The sequence below is a fragment of the Pelodiscus sinensis genome, chromosome 13 (assembly GCF_049634645.1).
Source record: "Pelodiscus sinensis isolate JC-2024 chromosome 13, ASM4963464v1, whole genome shotgun sequence".
In the NCBI taxonomy this organism is placed as follows: Eukaryota; Metazoa; Chordata; order Testudines; family Trionychidae; genus Pelodiscus; species Pelodiscus sinensis.
The window spans coordinates 5,620,945-5,638,063 of NC_134723.1; the positions used below are offsets into that span (position 1 = coordinate 5,620,945).

At 42.9% G+C, this 17,119-nt stretch overlaps 1 long non-coding RNA gene across 1 annotated transcript in view; it reads left to right on the forward strand.

Annotated features, from left to right (window-relative positions):
* LOC112543768 (uncharacterized) overlaps window positions 1-16,147 on the forward strand; it is a 79,891-nt gene extending 63,744 nt beyond the window's left edge. The window contains exon 4 of the long non-coding RNA XR_003086995.2: window positions 15,798-16,147. This is a non-coding gene — a long non-coding RNA (uncharacterized LOC112543768). The remainder of the gene's footprint in view (window positions 1-15,797) is intronic.
* Window positions 16,148-17,119: the final 972 nt, after the last annotated feature.

A 17,119-nucleotide genomic window follows, 5' to 3' on the forward strand; every position in this document is an offset into this window, starting at 1 on the left:
TAAAGTAAGCCAGAGAGGAAAGAGAATGAAGAGCCTGACTTTTTACTTTGGTATCAAAAATGGAAGATTCATTACTCTGGCCTGGGGCCCTACCAGAAAGCTATAAACGCTATGGGTATGTCTACACTACCCCGCTAGTGCGAACTAGCGGGGTAATGTATGCATACCGAACGTGCAAATGAAGCCCGGGATTTGAATTTCCCGGGCTTTATTTGCATAAGCCGGCCGGCGCCATTTTTAAATGCCGGCTTGTTCGAACCCCGTGCCACGTTCCACGAGGCGTACAGATAGTTCGTAATGGCTAGCTAGTCCGAACTATCTAGCCCGTGCCGCGTGTAGCCGCGCGGCACGGGGTTCGAACAAGCCGGCATTTAAAAATGGCGCCGGCCGGCTTATGCAAATAAAGCCTGGGAAATTCAAATCCCGGGCTTCATTTGCACGTTCGGTATGCATACATTACCCCGCTAGTTCGCACTAGCGGGGTAGTGTAGACATACCCTATGATACTTCTCTCTTAATGAGGGCACAGAGGAATGGAGACAAGAAATGCAACAATATTTTACAATGATGGTCCAACATACTTTAGTGCCACTACTGTAAAGTGTCCTCTTTGCATGGAAACATGATGTAGGACCATGCCTTGCTTTAGGGACATTAACTCTCTGCCATAATATTCTGTACAGTGTTTTTGCTCTTTGAATAAACTTGTTCTAAAAGCACTTATCTAGGACTCCAGATGTACAGACCCACTTTAAAGACATACAAAAAAGACCCTATAGACACACAGAAAAAAAATTGTTATATGTTTTCCAAAGCCAAACCCATCTCTCAAGGTATGAATTGCTGCTTTAATCAAGCCACCATAAGTTACAGCCTCTGCTATCAGTCCAACTCTCTTAGAAAAGTCCAGAAGTATAGTATCTCCATGAATTTATCTAGTTCTTTTTTTGAACTCTGTTAAAGTCCTAGTCTTCACAACATCCTCTGGCAAGGAGTTCCACAGGTTGATTGTGCACTGCATGAAGAAAAACTTTATTTTGTTTGTTTTAAACCTGCTACCTATTAAGCTGAACTAAAGGTGTCTGGCATACCTTTAAGCTTCAGTTAGGTCTGTGACTTCTTATACATCAAAGGACTGGTCTATCCTACAGTTGACCTACGTTGTGCAGTTTAACATGGCTTAGGTTGACTTGTGTTGTCTACACTGTGTTGGGTTGACAGGAGAAATTATCCCATTTACTTTCCTTACACTTCTCATTCTGGTGGTGTCTTGGAGTCAAGAGGAGAGTAATCACCAATGAAGCAGGTCTTCACTAGACCCACCGAATCAACCCCTGGTGGATCAATCACGTCTGTGTAGATCTCATTGGAGTGGAGGCTTTCTGGTAGTCATCAACACCCTCAGTATAATGATCTAATGTAATCAGATAGGCTACGTCTACACTGGCCCCTTCTCCGGAAGAGGCATGCTAATTTCAAACTTTGGACTAGGGAAATCTGCGGGGGATTTAAATAACCCCCGTGGGATTTAAATAAACATGGCTGCCGCTTTTTTTCCGGCTTGGGGAAAAGCCGGAAAAGAGTGTCTAGACTGGCGCGATCCTCCGGAATAAAGCCCTTTTCCGGAGGATCTCTTATTCCTACTTGAAAGTAGGAAGAGATCCTCCGGAAAAGGGCTTTATTCCAGAGGATTGCGCCAGTCTAGACGCTCTTTTCCGGCTTTTCCCCAAGCCGGAAAAAAAGCGGCGGCCATGTTTATATAAATCCCACGGGGGATATTTAAATCCCCCGCGGATTTCCATATTCCAAAGTTCGAAATTAGCATGCCTCTTCCGGAGAAGGGGCCAGTGTAGACGTAGCCATAGTGAGAATGGTAGATCCCTCAGAGGATGATCAGGTTTGTATTACGGATGGACAAGTCTTTATTCTTTCTGTGTTCAAATAAGCATCCAAAACCTCAGTTGTTTATCCAGAACTAAAGTTCGTCACTCCTGTTCAAGAACCTGGAATCATAAGACCAAAGTCTTTTTTTTTTCAACTTTTCCACATGTCCTGTTTCTTGCCATGCCAATAAATATGGTGCAGTCATCCTGCTATGAGTAGTGTACAATCAGAAGTGTGCAAAAATAAAAAATATTTGTACATTGACAAAAATATTTTAAGTTCCAGGCTGAGTCTAGAAATTAAATTCTCAGAACCATGTATCACGATTCCACTTCAAACTTTGTATGAACTGGCTCCTTTGCATATCTACCTGCTATTTGCCTGCAAATTGGTTGGGCCAAATAGTAGCTTGCTTTCTAACCAGTGGACTCAATCATCAAATTTAATGAGGCTCATACAATCCTGCTACTATTCCTGATGGTGTTTTCTGTAACTACAGAATGCCAGTATTTTTGTTTTCCCTTGCTTAGTCTTCAATTAAATGAGATTTGATTAGTATAGAAGCAAAGGACTGGAAGGGATCTCGAGAGGTTATCTAGTCCAGACCCCTATACTCATAGCAGGATTAATTGTTATCGGGACCATCCCTGATAAGCTATTTTAGTGTTGTCAAAGTAAAAAGTTCAAGTAGTGGCAAGCTGATAGATAGTCCAATACAGTGTTGTTGTAGTTATGTACCCAGACCCGAAGAAGAGTGCTGTGTAACTTGAAAATTTGCTTTTTTCACCCACAGTAGTTGGTCCAATAAAAGATATTATCTGACCCACTGTTTCTCTCTCAAACAGTTCAATGTCATCTCTGTAGCAGCCTTTCTTTCTGCCCAGGGTCAGACGTTATTTTTCTTCATCATTTTTTGATAAGTCTTGATGATTCCTGATAGTTTGAAGAAATCTGTCTCACACATTTCCTCTTATGTGGGACCTTAGAATGAAAAATGTCTCTTTGTTTGGCTGCTTTTCTTTCACACTGAGTCACTTCTCAGGGGCTGGACTGGGTTACGTGACTTCAAATTTCCACCTCTAGTTTCCGGTCATTGGTATTAGATATTTGGTCACAGTCTGTCTTACCATCTCACATTTGTGTGCAGTAGACAACTCTGCAAGTGTAACAGCTCTGAGTAACAATCATTATGTTACTTACCCACGGTGCTTTGCTGAAACAATCCTTTAAAACACACACACACACACACGATAAAGAAAGGGATGATGGGGAGGAGTTTGACATTTTTACTGACCCAGTTTCCCATTCTTCATATCTATTTGATTCCCACAGACACATGAACTCCCGCATCTTTTCTTCCTCTAGTACCTTCTGTACTACTCCATATGGATCCTTTCAAACCCTGACTTGTTTTTCATCCTTCCCTCCCTGTGCTCTGTCTGCATCAGTGCCCTAATTTTATTCCTTCTTTCTTGGAAACTGTATTCAAAACTCTCTTTGTTTGTTATTTGCTAACCCACATTTTCCCCCCTTTCTTAGTCAGCTTACCTTTTCTTTAGCCCTTTTGATTAAGTCCTCAATTCATTTAGTATCCTTCTGTTTCTAAACTAAAATGGCAAAGCACTGCAGGGAATACAGGGTGTATTTACCTCTCAATGCTCCTAGCCAAGGAAGCTTTCAGACTGACTTGCAGACTGCATAATGCACCTTATGACTTTCCAACACAGACACTGAGCCATTTCACTCATTTCTTTCTATTCTCCTCTGACAACAGCAACAGTCCTACTTACTAGCCCCCAGGAGGGTCTTTTTGAACTATAGCTTGCTTCTGCCAGGGTCCTCTTGTGATGATCAGATGAAGTGAATAACCTACACCCTTTCAGCATTTGCAGCATAGCTACAGTGGGAGGGGAGGGGCAATGGGTTGCTACATTAGATGAACTTTTCAGTGTGCATGTATTGTGGCAGGTTTTCACCAAACCTCTGACAGACATGGCAAGAAACAGGAGTAATATAGTCTGGAAATTCTGCTGGGATTTATTTCCTTTGTTAAAGAAAAAATGAGGGTAACTAACGAAGAAATATTAAACAGCTGCCAGATTAATTTTGAGCCTTCTTTTTTCCTACAGACCCTTTACCTCTTTCACAGATACTGCTCTGCAGCATTTCTACCTGCTCCATTAAGACCAGAAAGAGCAGCTTTCATTTTGCTGAAGTTGCTTAGTAACAATAGATGTGGAGAGAGAATGTCCATTCTGCATTAAGCGGGCTTACATTCAGGTCCACTGCTAGAGATGGATAATGGCCATCTCTGTTTTTACATATGAACCAGCTGATCCATTTCATAATCATTAAGGAACTCTTAGATGAGCATTTCTGTCATCTTTCCTCTCAGCCTGTACATATCTGAGGTGAACAGAGGCAGAGTTTTCATTGGGCCTTGTCTGTATCCCCTCACATTTTTTTAGCACCATCCTGGCTTCGTGGGTGAATTCAGAGATTACCACACATGGCCACCCACACCATATTTTGTCAGTTGTTGTCATACGGAACTTCCATCCAGCCCATTTTGACTGGAGTCCTCAGAATTTTTCATAATGTAGGCGATATCTTGACCATTTGAATGGCTCGTGGCCAACTTCTCCTTTGAGTCAGAACTGCCTCCACTTCAATGGCCACTGTCTAACCCCCCCAAACTGCCTGTGCAGACACATGACAACAGGAAGCATAGAGGGTAGGAATTTCAAAAGTGCTCAGTGGTGTCCTATCTTCACTCCCACTAAAGTCAATGGAGTTGAAGCTAGGCCAACCTTGAATGCGCTTGAATATCCCAGTGTGTCTTTAGCCGTCTTTTCGGTGTGATTTAGTAGGAGAAAGTCAAGAGAAGAAGCACACACCATGTGACCAGCTGCCTCTCCACTGATCCACAGACCATGTTCTGGTAGTAAATGGCCCTGTATACTTCATACATAACATATTCCTCTAACTTACCACTTTTACTCTGCGAGCGTGTTTTGTTACCCCTCGGGGAGTCATAAACACAGCACAAGAGGTTGATCCAGTTCTTACTGAAGTTTTACCATTAACTTCAGCATGCTCAAGACTATGGAGTCTACTTTTATAGGTTTTTACAGATCAAAATCTTTTAAAAGTTGAGTGCGGAGCCCAGCGTTGAATGTATTTATGTTTAAAAGGCAAGAATGGAACTATTTCTGTATCTGACTGGTATATTTAAAGCTTTCCTTTCCTTCCCGGTGTGAGACAGCATCCTGTTTCTTAACGTGTGATTCTGAGGAGAAAAGGGGTTGTTGCTTAGGCTGCATGGTATTACTCATCCTCCACTCGCCATGGCACATTTGTGCTTCTCACGTGTGGCAGGGAAAGGTTAGACACAAGCTGGTGTAGTTCAGTCCATAATTAATGCAAAGCAGGAAGTATCTTTACATTTTAAGATCAAATGTGACACCTAATGTGCATGTTTTATATAAAAACCCAGTGGAATTAGGTGCGCAGGCACTGACAAGAAGAGCCTTATATCCTCAAGGATCCATCTAGCTAATCCTGGTGTATCACTTCAACCAGTTTGATTGCAAGGGTATCACAAGGGCAAACTCTGGCCTCTTTCATTTATATAGAACAGAAGCCTGTGTATGAAAACAATGGCATGCTAAATGTCATTTAAGTTCAAGTGATGAGACACAGCAATTGTGCAAGGTTCCCCACTCCCTCCTTAGCATTGAAGAATTAATTCCATGTTGTATGAAATTAGGATTATAAATCCTAAACAAACACATTACATTTCCACAGAGTGCTTCACGCTGAAAGATCCCAAAGTATTTTAAAGACAATAACTTACAGGTGCAGCAATAATCTAGTCCTTACTCAGGCAATGAGGTTTCAATGGGAGTTCTTCCTGATAAAAGATTTAGGATTGTGTCTAATAAAGAAATCAACCCATCTACCTTGCAAATGAAGACATATCTCAAAGCTTCATCCAACTGAAGACTACTGAATCCAAGTGAAGACTACTGTTTTCAATTGAAATGGCAGGGGGAAAGTTAGGAGGCAAAATACAATTGCAAAAATTAGAATTGGAGCCACCCAACAACCAAAAGCATGAGAAGAACTTAAGTATCCACAAACAATAAGCAGGGAAACAGCCACATGTGTTAAACCAGCAATGCCTTGAAAGCCATTCAGTGAAAAAATGGGTGGCAAAATAATCAGCCATATGACATGAATTGGCAAGCAGTACTACTTTACATTCTTGGTTACCCAGAGCTTAAAATGTGAACCATTGTTATACATGTCACTCAACACATACACCAATGTCATAAAAAGAACTAGATCATTCTCCTCAACTGAGGAAAAGAAAGAAATAAAAAGAACTAGATCATTCTCCTCAACTGAGGAAAAGAAAGAAGAAAAAAATGTGAATAATAAAATCCCATTTCAGAGTTCTTCCAGCTTTTCTGTGGTTACGGCCAGCAGTTCCCTTGTAGTTTTGTGTACATTGTAAATGCAGTGGCCATTATTAATTCAGCATGTTTGTTTTTTGTAAAGTCATTTTTAATTTTTAATATTCACATTGATAGTCTTTGTTCACCAGAGTGGTGCACAGGGGCATAGATCTGTTTATATTTATTCATTAGCGTGTTGCTAATTAAAAATGTGTTTAATTAAACTTGTAAAAAAAGATAAGAGAATGAACACGTTGAAGTAAAATACCCCAAGGCTATGAAATAACTTCCACTGTTGAGTTGTTAAAGCTAATGTGGGCAGCAGGAGTGTCAAAAGTGTGTAATGCTTGCTACAAAGTATAAAGTTTGAAACGAAATGCTTTGTGCCAGAGGTGGCAGGTGAAGTTAACATGTACCTGTCGCACATGGAATATTCGTGCCTGGGACTCAAAGAGCTTCTGTCACTTTCCCTCTGGCTGCTCCCCTGGCTGGCGTTTTGCATTGTTTTCTTAGAAGTAATTCTGTGCAAAGATGTACAAGACCACACTGCATATAAATGAGTATTCCCCTTCCATAGGAAGTGAGTGCATACTTGGACCATCTCCGCAGGGTTGACCAACATTATGCTGTCCCCTTCTCAAAGCCTTCGTAGATCCTTGTTCAACTGCAGAAACGCCACATGATCTTCAGAGCTTCCCTCTTAGATAATTAGCTTTATTTCAAAATGACAATGCAAGCGTCTACACAGCCATTCCATTATTTTGAAATAGGTTTGAAATAACGGACGGCTTATTCTGACTTCTGTAAACCTCATTATTTTGGAATAGATGTTATTCCTCATAGAGCTATTTTGAAATAAGGTGTGTGTAGATGCTCCATTGCTGCTATTTTGAAATAGCCCCTCACAGGGGCCATTCTAAGTTATTCCTCTCCAGTGCCTCCAGGAGCTCTAAATCCAGATAGCACGTCTACATTAGGAAAGCCTACCTCGGACTAATTTTCAGGCTTCTCAAATGTGTAGACATGCTATTTTGAAATATGCTATTTTGGAATAACTTATTTCAAAATTGCCGTGCAGTGTAGATGTATCCTTAGATCCCAATCCTGCAAACAGCTATTCTTGGCATTTAGTTGCTCCTGAAGGCTGTCAAGTCAGCAGTCATTATATACTTCTCCCCTCCTTAACCTGCAGGCAACTGATGGCTGTAGAAATGCTGGACAGCAACAGAAATTGGTGTGGTACACTGCGGATCTGTATCTGGTGGGGCCGCATGTGAAGTGCTATTTTGGAAGAGCTAAGGGTGAGCTGGGCCTTACAAGGAGTCAAAACACAGCTAATGAAACCAGGAATCTACAACAGCAGAGTTGCTATGTAGCTACTCTGTATCCTCCAACAGATTTATGACCCCTTTTTTCCCATGTAGATCTTAAACACACATGCTATGTCTACACAGCAACATTATTTTTAAATAACTAGCCGGCAGTTGTTTTGACATAATGTCGAAATACTATCAAGCTGGAGGACTTCTTACTCTGACTCCTATAACCCTCATTTTATGGGGAGTAAGGGAAGTCAGAGGAAGAGTGCTCTATTTCGAAATAAGTGCTGCGGAGACAGCACCCAAACGCAAAATACGCTATTTCGAAATAAGCTATGCCATTGACGTAGCTCAACTTGCGTAGCTTATTTCAAGTTAAGCCCTGCTGTGCAGATGCACCCGCAGTGTGGCACTGGGGCCTGGATTTGGCCCCTACTTCTTTGAATATCATCTACTTCTTACACATAGATATACTGATTTGTCTCCAGCATGGAAAGTCAGTCTCTTTGACCGTTTAGGACCATTCTTTCCTTGCCATCTTCTGACTGACTTTGGATAGAAGTGAATTCTTAGGAAGGTGAAACCCACTGAAAGGTACAGTAAACAAGAAGATCACACAAGGAAGGACGTCTCAGTCATTAGCTATAATAAGTGACTGGTTAGCAAGCAAAGAATGACTCAGTTGTTTGGGAGAGAATAACCTTCAAACTGAATTAAAATTTAGGCACTTTTAGCGACATATGGAATGTCTTTCCATTCAAATTTAAGATGAAAATTTTATGATTGTTTCATGAAATTTTAACGATCATCTGGAATGAATGACTTATGTTTTCATTATTTCCTTAGGATATTTATTTAATTCTTGGTACATTAAAATATTAATGTTCAATTCCATATCAATTTTCCTACCTTCTTACAATCCCTCCAATTTGTCCATTAAAAAGATGCCTTCAAAAGAAGTTAATTAAAACATTTTTCCCAAGGTTTATAGAATATTTTCATTGTAAAATGTATTTAGCACTGTACATTTACATGGTGTTTTACAAGCAAATTGAGAGGCTCCCTACCCCAGAAACTTTACTCTATACAAGGGAAGTGAAAATACACACATTTCAAGATGCTATGACAATAGTTGATAGGAAGGTTATTGACAAGGAGAATCATATATATAGTCTATATACAGTATAGTCTGTGACTCTGTAACACTGAAATGCTGGCTGTTCCCTCTGGTTGGCCCGTGCTGCATGGGGAGTGTGGGGCCCAAACGGCTGCTTGTGCCGCTTGCTCCCCCACGGTGGCCTGGCTGAGTGGCACAGAAGTCAGCCGAGTGCCACGGCAGGAGGCGAAGGGGGGTGGGGCAGTGACATGAGGCGTGACAGCGGCTCCAGGCCCTGCCCCCTGGCCGTGAACGTCACCGTCCTGCCCCCTTTCACCTCCCGCCATGGTGCTTGGCTGACTTCTGCGTCGCTCAGCCAGGCCGACACGTGGGAGAGAGAGAGAGAGAGAGACGGAGCGAGAGACTGGAGGCTCAGAAGAGAAGACCAACGTGGAGGAGAGACCTGAAAATCCTGTCTTATGGCGGGCTAATTGCCTAGTAAATTAAAGATTTTTTGAAGGCATGGAATGAAATTCTAGGCTCTCTGAAGTGAATTGGAGGATTACCACTGACTACAACAGAGGTAGCATTTCACCAATGGAACTGAAGGAAGAATTTGAAGGAGGACAGAGCAACTCCTTCATGGAAGAGACAGAACAAACACTGGCAAGTCACGTGGAAAAGCACATTTCTTTTACAGAACATCTGAAGCAGGAAGCTTGCTAAACAGTGAGTGGGTGCCTGGACAATTTAGCTGCTAAAGGAGCTCTCTAAGATGACAAGATCATTGTGGAGAAGCTAAATGAATTCTCTGCATCTGTCTTCACTGCAAAGGACTTGACTGGGGGTGTGTCTAGACTACATGCCTCCGTCGATGGAGGCATGTAGATTAGACAGATCGGCAGAGGGAAATGAAGCCGCGATTAAAATTATCGCGGCTTCATTTAAATTTAAATGGCTGCCCCGCTCTGCCGATCAGCTGTTTGTCGGCAGATCGGGGCAGTCTGGACACGCCGCGTCGACAAAGAAGCCTTTCTTGATCGGCACAGGTAAACCTGGTTTCACAAGGCATACCTGTGCCGATCAAGAAAGGCTTCTTTGTCGACGCGGCACGTCCAGACTGCCCCAATCTGCCGACAAACAGCTGATCGGCAGAGCGGGGCAGCCATTTAAATTTAAATGAAGCCGCGATTATTTTAATCGCGGCTTCATTTCCCTCTGCAGATCTGTCTAATCTATATGCCTCCGTCGACGGAGGCATGTAATTTAGACGTACCCTGGGATTCCCACACCCGAGTCATTATTTTTAGGTGACAAATCTGAGGAACTATCCCAGGTTGAGGAGTCAGTAGAGGAGGTTTTGGAACAAATTGTTAAACAGTAATAAATCACCAGGACCAGATGGTATTCACTCCAGAGTTTTGAAGGAATTCAGATATGAAATCGCAGAACTATTAACTCTGATATGTAACGTATCACTTGAATCAGAACCTGTACCAGATGACTGGCAGATAGTTAATGCAATGCCAATTTTATAAAAAGGGTCCAGAGGCAATCCTGGAAATTACACACCAGTAAGCCTATCTTCAGTACCAGGCAAATTGATTGAAATGATAATAAATAAAGAACAGAATTATCAGACACACAACTGAACATGATATGTTGGGGAAGAGTCAACATAGCTTCCGTAAAGGGTTATCATGCCTCACTGATCCATGAAAAATCTTTGAGAGGGTACTTGGACTTTCAGACAGCCTGACAAGGTCCCATATCAAAGTCTCTTAAGCAAGTTGGGAAAGTCCTCTCATAGATCTGTAACTGGTTAAAAGATAGGAAATAAAGGGTGGAATAAATTGTCAGTTTTCACAGTGGAGAGAGATAAATAGCCAAGCCTTGCAGGGATTGGTACTGAGACCAGTGTTGTCCAGTATATTCACAAGCTACCTGGAGAAAATGAGGGCGCAAAATTTGTAGATGATACACAATTAGTGAAGAGAGCTAGCTTCAAAGCTGAATGCAAAGGGCTACAAAGGGATGTCATAAAACTAGGTGACTGGACAAGAAAATGACAGATAAAATGCAGTGTTGAGCAATGCAGAATAATGTATACTGGAAAACATAATTCCAACTATACATACAAAATGATGGGGTCTAAATGATCTGTTCCCATTCAAGAAAGAGCTCTTGGAGTCATTGCAGATAGTTCTCTGACAACACCAATTCAGTGTGCAGCAGCAGTCAAAAAAGCAAACAGAATGTTAGGAACCATTGGGAAAGAGATGGGTAATAGGACAGAAAATATCATAATGTTACTATAGACACCCATAGTATACCCACAGCATGAATACTGATGGGATTTCTGGTCATCCCATCACAAAAAAAGATATATTAGCATTGGAAAAAGTGCTTAGAGAGATAACAAAGTGGTTCAGGGTATGGAACAACTTCCACATAAGAAGGGATTAAAAAGACAGGGCCTGTTCACAGCAGAAAAGAGATGACTAAGAAGGGATATATGGAGGTCTATAAAATCATGAATGCTGCAGAGAAATAAGTAAGAAAGAGTTATTTACCACTTGAGTAACACAAGAATCAGGTGTCACCTAGGCATCAGGTTTAAGAAAAAACATATGGAAGTACTTTTTCACACAACACAGTCAACCTGTGGAACTCATTGCCAGGGGATGTTGTGAAAGCCAAAAGTAACACTGAGTCCAAAAGAGAATTAGAAACATTCCCAGACGATAGGTCCATGAATGACTATGAGCCCGGATGGCCAGAGATGCAACCCTATGGTCTTGGTGTCTCGAAACTTCTGACTCTCATGCCCTGATACCAGCCCCAGCTTCTGAAACACTAGACAATTGCCCAATCCTGCCATTCCCTCTGAAGAATCTGGCACTGGCCACTGTCAGAAGACAAGATACTGAGATAGATGTATCACTGGTCTGGCCCATGGCCATTCTGATGTAAGTCACCATAGCTACCATTTCAAATGGCATGACCCCTGATTTGGGTCTCCACTACCATGCTCTCCTCACAGAGGAACTCTTCTCTCTCATTTCCTGGCTGCTGACTGTGGTGCTTAGTGAGAGCACGTTCACTGCCTGCCCTGCTCACCAGCGATACATAAGGTGTGAGAACTGAGTCGAATGAAAGGGTTTCTGTGCAGGTACTGTATTATAACGTTCCCAAGAGCAAAAAATTCCAACACACACATTTGTTCACTGTGTGCTGTAAAACATGAGAGTTTTCCTAGAGCCAGCTGTGCACATGGTTTCTGGGTAGCACTTGCTCCTCATCTGGCTGCCGATTAGTACCTTTCTTGCTCAGAATATTTTTATCAGTTCTACCCGCTGACCTCTGAAGTACGATATCCTGACAGCAGGTTCTCAGACAGCAGGTTAAGCCGCACCCCCTTGGTGAGGCATACCATTTATTTGTGGGCCTGCCAGTCTATCCCTGACCTGTCAGCGGTCTCATGTAAATACAGTCCCATTTGAAACAGTGACTCCAGGATAACAGTGCCCCCAAAAGCCTACTGAGAGGTGCCCTAGCTTTGGCTCCAGTTACTATAGCAACAAGAGTCTACTTCTTAAGAATGTGCCCCATGGCATCCAGGAAAGATCCCCATAGATTTCTACACCTGCCCTAAACACCACTGGGGCTGGCACATGTGTAAAGGAGCTTCAGAATCAGAGAATGACTGCCAGTACCCTAAGAGCCTCCTGGCACTTAAAAGCTGGGCTCTGCAGAGAATCTCACTCCTCGAGGGCTGAAATGACAGTCTGGACCTCTACATAGAATGCTTCCGCCGACGTGCACAGGCAGAAATTGTGGAAAAACAGCATCGCTTGACTGGTAACCTCAGTCGTGCAGACGCAATGCCATCCACAGCCTCCGGAACAACTCTGCCATTATAATCAAAGAGGCTGACAAAGGAGGTGCTGTTGTCATCATGAACAGGCCTGACTACCTAAAGGAGGCTGCCAGACAACTCTCCAATACCAAATTCTACAGGCCTCTTTCCTCAGATCCCACTAAGGAATACACTAAGAAACTGCACCATCTGCTCAGGACACTCCCTACACTAGCACAGGAACAAATCGACACACCCTTAGAGCCCCGACCAGGGTTGTTCTATCTATTACCCAAGATCCACAAACCTGGAAATCCCGGACGCCCCATCATCTTGGTCATTGACACTCTCACTGAAGGACTGTCTGGCTATGTGGACTCTCTGCTCAGACCCTACGCCACCAGCACTCCCAGTTACCTCCGTGACACTACGGATTTCCTGAGAAAACTACAATGCATAGGTGATCTTCCAGAAAACACCATCCTAGCCACCATGGATGTAGAGGCTCTCTACACAAACATTCCACATGCAGATGGAGTACAAGCTGTCAGGAACAGTATCCCTGATGATGCCACAGCACATCTGGTGGCTGAACTCTGTGAATTTATCCTCACACACAACTATTTCAGATTTGGTGACAACATATACCTTCAGACCAGTGGCACTGCTATGGGCACCCGCATGGCCCCACAATATGCCAACATTTTTATGGCTGACCTAGAATAACGCTTCCTCAGCTCCCGTCCACTTACACCCCTTCTCTACCTACGCTACATCGATGACATCTTCATCATCTGGACCCATGGGAAGGAGACTCTGGAAGAATTTCACCATGATTTCAACAGCTTCCACCCCACCATCAACCTCAGCATGGATCAATCTACATGGGAGGTCCATTTCCTGGATACCACGGTACAAATAAGTGACGGTCACATCAATACCACCCTATACCGAAAACCTACCGACCGCTACACTTACCTGCAAGCGTCCAGCTTCCATCCCGGACACACCACACGATCCATTGTTTACAGCCAAGCACTGAGGTACAACCACATATGCTCCAAACCCTCAGACAGAGACCTACACCTACAAGATTTTCAACAAGCATTCTGTAAACTACGATACCCACACGAGGAAGTGAGGAGACAGATTGACAGAGCCAGACGTGTACCCAGAAGCCTCCTGCTACGGGACAAGCCCAAGAAAGAAACCAACAGAACACCACTGGCCATCACCTACAGTCCCCAGCTAAAACCTCTCCAACGCATCATTAGTGATCTACAACCATCCTGGACAATGATCCCTCGCTTTCACAGGCCTTGGGAGGTAGGCCGGTCCTTGCCCACAGACAACCCGCCAACCTGAAGCATATTCTCACCAGCAACTACACACCGCACCATAATAACTCAAACTCAGGAACCAATCCTTGCAACAAACCTCGGTGCCAACTCTGCCTACATATATACACCAGCAACACCATCACAGGACCTAACCAGATCAGCCATACTGTCACTGGTACGTTCTCCTGCACATCTACCTATGTAATATATGCCATCATGTGCCAACAATGCCCCACTGCTATATATATCGGCCAAATTGGACAGTCCCTACGTAAAAGAATCAATGGACACAAATCTGATTTTAGGAATGGCAACATACAAAAACCTGTAGGGGAACACTTCAATCTTCCTGGACACACAATTGCAGATCTAAAGGTAGCCATCCTGCAGCAAAAAAACTTCAGGACCAGACTTCAAAGAGAAACTGCTGAGCTACAGTTCATCTTCAAGTTTGACACAATCAGCTCTGGATTAAACAAAGACTGTGAATGGCTCGCTAACTACAAAAGCAGCTTCTGCTCTCTTGGAATTCACACCTCCAGATCAGCTACTAGAAGTGGGCCTCATCCTCCCTGATTGGATCCACCTCGTCATCTCCAGCCTGATCCTGGCCTGCATATTTATACCTGCCTCTGGAAATTTCCACTACATGCATCTGATGAAGTGGGTCTTTGCCCACGAAAGCTTATGCTCCAACACTTCAGTTAGTCTATAAGGTGCCACAGGACTCCTCGCCGCTTTCACTCCTAGAGTGTGATTCTCTAAGGGCTCGTCTAGACTGCATTCCTCTCTCGAAAGAGGAATGCAAATGAATCCAATCGAAAATTCAAATGAAGCGCGGATTTGCAAATCTCGCGCTTCATTTGCATAATCATGTGAGAGCACTTTTTCGAAAAAGGATTTTTCAAAAAAAATCCCACAGTGTAGACGGGGTTCTTTTGAAAAAAAAAACAAAAAAAAAACCCCTTTTTTGAAAGAATCTGTACTCCTGAAAAAATGAGTATGGGTTCTTTTGAAAAAGGGTTTTTTTCCCCCAAAGAACCCTGTCTATACTGCAGGGAGGGGGTTTCAAAAAACCCCTTTTCAAAAAAGAGCTCTCACGTGATTATGCAAATGAAGTGCAAGATTTGCAAATCCGCACTTCATTTGAATTTTCAATCTGCGTCATTCGCATTCCTCTATCAAGAGAGGAATGCAGTCTAGATGAGCCCTAAAGGGATCTAACTCGACCGCTTTCGTCAAGGGCATGTCTACCCTAGGAAATTATTTTGAAATATCTAAATTCAAAATCATAACTCCCGAAATAGCTATTTGAAATAGCGTGTCCATACTACAGGGAAGCCTTGAAATTAGTCCGAGGCAGGTTCCCTTAATGCAGACGCGCTACCTTGACTTAGAGCCCCAGTAAGCACTGGGGAGTAAGTAATTTGAATGACTCTGGGGGAGTAGTTCTTTCGAAATAGCGGCAGTGGGGGTGTACACACTATCGCTATTTCGAAATAAGTGTTATTGCTTGTGGAAAGCAGGAGTTATTATTTTGAAATCACCATCCACTTATTTCTAAATAACAGGCTTGGTGGTGTTGATGCTCCATTTGTGATTTTGAATAAGGAGAATTAGCCCTAGCGTAGACCACATTTGTGGATGCAAATCAGAGGCAGCCAAAAGATATGATCACAGTGGTTGTAGCTGAACAATGCCACGCTTCAAAGTAGGGAAGTACATGTTGGGGAAGTCTGGATCTAAGCAGGCCCCTCCATAGAAGCCAGACCATTACATGACTTCTTTTACTCGCTGTTTCTATTCTTGCTCACTCTGTTCTTTTCTCATTCTCCGCAGGTTCTGCCAGTGGTTTGGCAACCCAGCCTTTGTCAGAGCTGCTGCAATGCAGGCAGCCTCTGGAAGCAATAGAAAAGAACAGAGTTATCAAGGCTAGAAACAGAAAGTACAGCAAGTCATTTAGCTATTTGGGCTTTAATTGCAACGGTGTGTGTAAGATTCCCCATCTCCACCCCATTAAGCCCTCGAGCAGCACACCTGCTACGTACTCAGGAGTCAGGTATTTTTTGTGCAGCACCTTCTGACCTCCGTGAAAATTGTATAGAGCTCTGGAACTTACAGCATATGATCAGTGTGCCACACATGTGCCACTTTGATGGATGGATGTACACTGAGCAAATTGCAGGGCAGAAAACGGGTTATAAAAGTAAAACAATTTCTTATACTCTTATTGAGTCTGCTACACTGCCTCAGTCGATTGGGTCACATGAGCCAGCTTTCTGCAAGCGGCAATAGCTAACACCTGATTATTAATTATTATGTATACGAACATGCTTTTCTACAAGGCAAAACCCCAATGCCACCATGATACAAGTAGTGAATTATGAACTACATAATGCTGTAGAGTGTACAGTATGTGGGGTGGGAGTAAATTCCACCTTTACCCTACAGGTGGTCAGTTTATGACCTAAAGCAGGCGATTTGATTACTCTTATAATTATCCTAGCTCGTATGACAGCTACAAGCAATGATACTGGTCATAAAATTATCCAACCCATTTCAAAATCCAGCTCCAGTCTTTGCCTCTCTGACCCGCTGCTCCTGTGAATTCCGCAGATAGCTGATGCTATGGGCAAAGAAGGTCTATGTGTCATTTTATTGCTTCTAAATTTATTGCTCATTAATTTCAGTGACTGCCCCCTTTATCCTATATTATGGGGCAGAAAGAAGACTAATGGAGGAGCTGATTGGTTTTCATCACTTCATATACCTCAATCAAGTCCTCTCTACTACTCAAACTTTACAAGTGAAAAAACAACGAATAGCCTTTCAGTACCTTAAAGACTAACAAAACATATAGATGGTATCATGAGCTTTCATGGGCACAACCCACTTCTTCAGATGAATGGAGTTATTAAGGTCCAGTTTCAAAACAAACAGGATTTAGGGGGCGAGAGTAGGGGGAAAAAAAGAGGGGAGAATTCAATTAGAGAGACTCTGACTATTTCTTCCCCCACCCTTTATTTTTCCTTCTCTCCGACCACATCCCCCATTTATTTCCAGTTATAGACCAACTTGGCTATCTCTCTGAAGCATTACAAGTGAAGTTAACCAAACCATTGCAAACAGTTGGACCCTTGATGTTCCTCAGTGCCTTTATG